The 6976-nt window shown below is 46.1% G+C and overlaps 1 long non-coding RNA gene across 1 annotated transcript; it reads right to left on the bottom strand.

Moving 5' to 3' along the window:
- Positions 1-314: 314 nt before the first annotated feature.
- LOC119404203 (uncharacterized) lies at positions 315-1714 on the bottom strand. Its single transcript, XR_005186216.2, has 3 exons — positions 1360-1714; positions 1234-1281; positions 315-1139 (listed from the first exon to the last, which is right to left on the bottom strand). It is a non-coding gene; the product is annotated as an uncharacterized LOC119404203 (long non-coding RNA).
- Positions 1715-6976: the final 5262 nt, after the last annotated feature.

Below are 6976 nucleotides of genomic sequence, written 5' to 3'. Positions count from 1 at the left end.
TATGCATGAAAGTGGCGCACAAAACAAAGCACAACTGTGTTGTTGCATGTCTGCTAGTTTAAGAGGAGTAAAACCTGTTTCATAATTACTTGCTCATAAGCAGAAATTTCTCCTTTTAGCTTACTCTAATTATGTCGGTTACGACTTTCGCATTTACAAGCATGAAGTCTAAGCTGCACGTTTTCCGTCTCGTAACCCGCATGCCTATGTCCAGGAAGCTGAGCACATTCTATGTCATTACCGGTAGGCAAAGGTGCAGACATTTGGGGTAAAGGTGCACACCAGGGGCACCACTACTAGAAGCAGCTAAAAAAAAAAGAAAAAAGATCATGTAATATGTGTACACAGCTAGCACATGCAAAAAGAATATCATTGAGCAACAGTGCATATCACAAATGTGCTACATTTGTTTGGAAGTAAAACCTACTTGACAAACAGAGTGGGCTAGTTGGTCATTTCGGTTGTGTGAAACTACTTGACTGCTGGTAAAGGATGAAAACAACATGCACTGAAAAAAAGGCGGAGGTATCGGGAAGCCAGACAAGGTGCCAGTTGCTAATATGCACCAAGTGACTGAGCAACAGGTTCTGCTGCTTCATAGAGATGTAGCAGAAACACCAACATACATTTTTCAGTTTCTTGTTTCAGTAAGACAAAAATCATGATCATAATCACAAACGATACGGTATATACCAGTACAAAACTGGGCTGTGCCCTTTTCTTCTGATAACCGGCTAACTGATGGCCAGCAGCAGGACTCACACGTGCAACTGAATAAAAGAATAGCATGAATATGCGCTGTTTTGAACATAAGTTCTGGCTTTTCTTACAAATGGTGTCATAATGAGAGCAAAAAATTTGGTACTGGGCATAAACTGAGGGCAAGCCAGTCTTGTGTGCAGCAATGCTTAATTCATGTCCACAGCCCACTACAAATGGTTAAACTTGACACATGCATTTGACCATTCCAATTTTTTTTTACGTTTATGTCAGTTGCCGTGGAAAACATGTACAACAAACCTTTGAAGTTTTTTCTTTGTCGTCCACGACTTCTGATCGTTCTCCACGGCACTACGCACGCGCCGGCTTGCAGTTATTCGAGGCAGATCAGCCATGTGTTCCACGATCGCGGTGTCAATCTACACACGTGGCCGACTACAACAACATATCAGCATTGTGAGCTTAACAGTTTCTGCGGAAGATAAACCAAATCGCGTCACAAATAAAACTTACTCCCACGTGCCATTCTTGCTGCGAGGGTCCAGTTCAGCGTACGCCAACCTGCGCGCGGTGGGGAGCCAAAGAGGAAAGTGCTAAGAACGTGCTGATTGCAGTAATCCAGGCATGTCAAGTACTTACCGAAGAGGTGGAAAAACGTTGAAATCGGCAAGATCTTGCAACCAGGCAAACACCTACGGCATGCGCGCTTGTGATTTTTCGACGAAACGTCACGGATCAAACACCTAAAAACGAGGCCAACGAAGAGTCTGATCTATCCGAACTCCAAACACGCCGGGCGCCATGATGGCGATGGCAATGTCTGCGCAGTGCTCGCAGCAAATCGTCCACTATTTGAGCAGGTGTCGGCTCGCAGTAAGCGCAATTAAAGAGCAATTGCGTATTAAACCTAAGAAAGAAAACAATAAAATAACAATATTTCATTCAATTCTTCTAAAGTTAATATGTCGGTGTTTTTATAAATACGACACTACCACACCACCGCTCGTGCGGTGCGGCTGGTGCGGCCGCCGTTCTCTGATCTTTCACGAAAAGCACGGCGTGCGTGGCGCGAGTACGTGCGCCGTACCGCTGTACCGCCTTTACGAAGTGCAACACTTGCTCACGCAGACAGCAATCGATCCCTCGTCCTCATAACGACGCGACATTTAGAAAGAAACAAAAAAAAACAAACGAACACTTTCACAAAAAACGCGGATATATTGTTTTTCATGTGCATGTAGATATGCAATTGTGCACGCGCGCCAACCATGCTCTCCGGCGGAGTTGCTGTTTCCGATAGTTTAGAATCGCCAATTTTCAACACGGTAGCTTATTTCACCGCTAACTTGAAGTCCCAATCAGATCCTACAAGGGATGTTTTAGGAATGATCCCTATGCACATGTCTAAAGGACATCCTAAAAACCACCTTGTTGGGATGTGGGACGTTTGGACTTTTTTGGGAAGTCCCTGGGATGTAGTGTGTTGTCTGGGCACGTTCATCCTCACGCCTCATCACACTCATAGGCACTCATTCACGTTCATACTCACGCCTACTCACACTTATAGGCACTCACTTACTTTCACACTCACATGTACTCACACTCGTAGGCACTCACTCACTTTCATACTCACGCCTACTCACACTCATAGGCACTCACTCATTCGCGTTCCTACTCACACCTACTAACACTCACTCGCGTCCATATACTCACATTCACTCATGTTCATACTCACATTCATAGGCACTCACTCACGTTCATACACATGTATACTCGCACTAATACGTACTCACTCACGTTCATATTCACGCCACTCACACTCATACGTGCTTATTCACGTTCATGCTCAATCCAAGTTACAGCTGTTGGTAGTCTCTCATGTACATAATCACACCTACTCATACTCATAGGCACTCACTCGCGTTCATACTCATGCCCACTCACACCCACTGATGCTTACTCAAGTTCAAAATCAAGGCTACTCGCACTGATAAGCCTTCACTCACGTTCATGCTCACACCTCACGCCCATTGGTACTCACTCGCGTACATACTCACGACCACTGACGCTAATAAGCACTCACTCAGGGTCACTCACGCCTACTCACACCCATCGGTACTCATTCCAGTTCATACTCACGCCAACTCACACTCATAAGTGTTCGCTCACGCTCAGTAACGCCTCTCACACTCATTGGTACCAATTCACGTCCATACGCACGTGCACTCACTCTCATACCTACTCGCTCACGTTCACACTCACACCTACACGCACTCGTAGCATTTACTCACGCACTTACTCACGTCTACTCGTACTCGTTCACGCACAAGCCTGCCCACGCCACTTAGTACTCACTCGCCTTCAACTCACGCCCACTCACACTGATAAGTACTCACTCACGCCTACTCACACCCATTGGTGCTCACATTCATACACCTACTCACAACCATTTTTACTCATGTCTACTCCAGGGCTTAAGGTCACCCTTCATTGAAAGGGGGGGGGGGGGTTCATAAAGCGGGGAAAAAATATATAGGAAATGATCGCCTGGCAGCGAACTTTTCGCCGCAAAGCCGACGTTGCGGTGGCCTCAGCGGCCCCGCAACGCGCAGATCGTGGGTTGTTGGAACGCAGTGCGAGCTAGCATACCGAAGAAAAAACGCAGGATATATATAGGTCAAGATCCACTTTCGTGGTCGTGTTATCCAATTTTGGGCGAATATGTGATAGTAATAAACGCATGACAATTGCAAGGGATTTTGGCCGGGAATAAAAACAAAAACGAATTACGCGGAATCGCATCAAAGATATTCCACTGTATATATATATATATATATATATATATATATATATATATATATATATAGAGAGAGAGAGAGAGAGAGAGAGAGAGAGAGAGAGAGAGATTAAGTGTTTAAGGGCCCCTAAACGACCCAGAGGTCGAAATTTAGTTGTGGTTTTTACAGTTGTGCGCGAGTTTACAACGAACACGTTGCCGTGAGAATTTTTCAAATTGGTGCCGTAATACCGTAGTTACGCGCGTTTGATGATACAAACAAGAGGCCCTCGCTCGTATCGCTCTTTCCTTCGTTGGTCGGCTCGTCTCTCCTCCTGGCCGAGTGCTCCCCCTCACCGTGCGAGAAGGAAAAGCGGCCAGCGCGCGTACCTGAGTGGACAAACGGGTTTGTAGATGACGAGCAGACGACATGTTGACGTCACGGTGAACATTTGAGGGGCTGAACACTACCGAAAGGCCCGGAGAGGAAAAGGGCTTGTTTCTTGGAAATTGCAGGGCGCCCGCGGCTCGTAGCGCTGCCGCGTTTGGCATTGTTGATCGTGACGGCATTCTGAACACGATGCGCACGTTTACTTAAAATGTTATGAAGTTATCGGAGGTGGTTTAGGAGCCCTTTAGAGAGGTGTCTGCGGTAGTCACAGTGCAGTGAAACCAGCTGTCTCTAGAACTGAACAAATGCTTATGAATGCTATACAAATAGATATATTATTCCGAGTCAATTTCATACATTTACTCAACGTGTGAATCCAATCAAGCATTAAACGAAATCATTTTGGGAACGATTTTTCAAGCATAATCCGTATGTAGCTGAAAGATATGTGAGCTCAAACTAAATACCATCAGTTGACTCATTGGATTCGGAATCTCGGGCACGACAATGCTGTGTTTTTGTTTTCACTACCACTTGTCTTAAAAAGTAGGCAAAATACACGCGTCTTTGGCATTACGGCAGACTTATAATTCACAACAAAAAGAACGAAAATTGAGTGGTAATCTAAAGAGACCAAGGTGAACCTTCACTCTCTGGTACCTTGTAAAACAATACGCTTTGCCAGGAAGCACTGCCGAACAGGGTGGCGACCCGCGGTTTCAGGAGGCGTTGCCCGTGGATTTCAGTGTCTTGGGGAATTGCATTCAGCAGTACGACGATACCTGTTGTCTTCTGTTCTGCTGACGCGCCATCAAACAAATAATCGCGATTAAATCATTATTCGGGAAATTGCAGAGTATAATTTCCCGCACAAAGCACTACTGCCAAAACTTCAACTCCAGCACTTGCCAAATGGTGCCGCAGTGTCACCGTCGGTCCGCCGACGGGGGGCCGGGCCCCTCATTAAAGATGAAGGGGGTCCAATTCACATCTGTCTGTCACACTGGACGTTTTGTATGATTCGAATGGAGTGACATTCGCATCTAAGATGATCTCTCAGATATTATCGTTATGTCCTAAGGTGCAATTTGTAATGGATAGTCTTAGGGACAAACCGCGGATGTTAACCCTCATTCAAGAGAAATGTCCTTATGTATTTGTTTAATATGGGATGTCTGACGGATGTCTGATACCAGCCTCGGCTAGAGCGGAATCCTGCAGAGCATGTCATTGACTACACAGTAAAAGTTCCTTAATTCGGATACACGGGACCGGGAAAAAATGTTCGAATCAGCCGAATGCCGAATTATTGAAAGTTTCAAGAAAACAATAAACAATTGTCTATTACATCAATACATTTGCATTTTCTTGATGAATACGTAAACTCATCATACATATTTGGCGTAAGAGCAATGTAAATGCCACAAATTTCTTCATTCGGGACTTCGTTCACAATGACCGCGGCTCAAGACAGCCGCGTCTTAAAACCAAACGTGCTCTGCCCCCATCCCTTATTACGTACCGCCACCACCATCACGCGCACGTAACGATAACTTTTTCGCTGGAAAACTGATCGGCAAATGATCATTCCTTCATCATAATGTCGCAGCCAAATTTTATGCCAGCTAGCCGACTGCGGTTCACCTCTTCACCTTCTTCCACTATGTTCGAGTTCCGTGACATTACGTGCGCATTGCCCGAAGTCAAAATGAAGGTACTGAGTGCCGCATCCGCTGTGGACGAAAGCGTGGTCGCTAAATAATGACACGGTCATAGCGTCCACGCAGTTCTGAAGGCGCGCGCGCGGCCTGCGCCGACAACCGAAATGAAAATGCTCAGCACAGTATCTGCTGCGGAATGAACCGGGCTCGCTAATCCAGAATAATGAATGGCGACTACGCAGTTCTGAAGGGACGAGGAGAAAACGAAACTACTGCTTGTAGCAGCTTTGACCCGCAGTCGCTATCAACGCGATCTAGATATATCGCCCACGCAGTTCGAGTGCGCCGATCAACGTGTCTCTGCATTTCGCGCAATTCTACTTTTTCAGGGGCCCGTACACTGCATATCCTGCAACGTGGACTATGATCGGAAGGACGTCCTGCATCTTCGACAGAGCCTCGCTCCTTAAAACAACATTGCAGCTGGGATTTAATGGATCTACCTGCTTGCATACACATTCCCAGTGCTGGTAAGTGGAAGTATGAGTCAGCAAGGTGTTCTGCAAGCTTACCCTGGAATTCTCGGTGACGGAGAGGTTTTCCTGCGGAACAGCGCCTATCCAAGCGTTCCTCAGGGTTTCCTCCCTCGGGAACTTGAACACGTGCACCTTCGTGTCCCCGGTGTAGTTGCGGCGGCATCGTGGTACGCAGCATTTTCACGGCATGTCAGCGTCCTTCCTTTCATATTTCCAATTCTCGCAGACCCGGAAACACCGAGAGCAACACGCAAAGCACGAGCAACTGAACGGTGAAGACGTGCCCGTCAACAAATACGCGCCGGGGAACGCCGATTTTACGAGGACCTCTATTATCGGCGACAACTTTTCTTGACAGAACAGTGCAAGCTACAGAACCGAAGCGCATGCCTACTACCGCGCCAAAAAATAGTACTTAAAGGGACACTAAATAGCAAAACGATTTTTCTCGCATTACTAAAGTAGTCTTCCACGATACCAAAAACACCACGGTTGCTGCGAGAAGACGCTTAATAAGCGAGAAAACGCGCAAAAAGAAAATACAGGTGGCGACGCCACCTTGGAATTCCCGCACCATTTGCCGTGACGTCACATATTTTTGACGGCGCCTGCTTGGGCTTACGTAGTTCCTAATCGGTTAAATTGAAGCACATTGTCCTCTGAGGGGGCCAGAGACTTGACATAACGAGTTTGTAGAAATTTCGTCGAGCCAGTGGCGCCAAAATACGTTAAATGCTTTTTGAAATCGTTTACGTCACGAATTACAAAGTTCGGCGCGAAATTTGAAAATTAAACTTTGAACTTGGTTTTCTCCTCTGATAATAAACCTATGGTTGTGAAATAAACTACACAATAGTTCTCCGAGCACACTTTATCAATCTAAACCAATTCA

The sequence above is a fragment of the Rhipicephalus sanguineus genome, chromosome 9, assembly GCF_013339695.2.
Source record: "Rhipicephalus sanguineus isolate Rsan-2018 chromosome 9, BIME_Rsan_1.4, whole genome shotgun sequence".
Lineage (NCBI taxonomy): Eukaryota > Metazoa > Arthropoda > Arachnida > Ixodida > Ixodidae > Rhipicephalus > Rhipicephalus sanguineus.
This window is presented reverse-complemented; position numbering and strand designations above follow the sequence as displayed.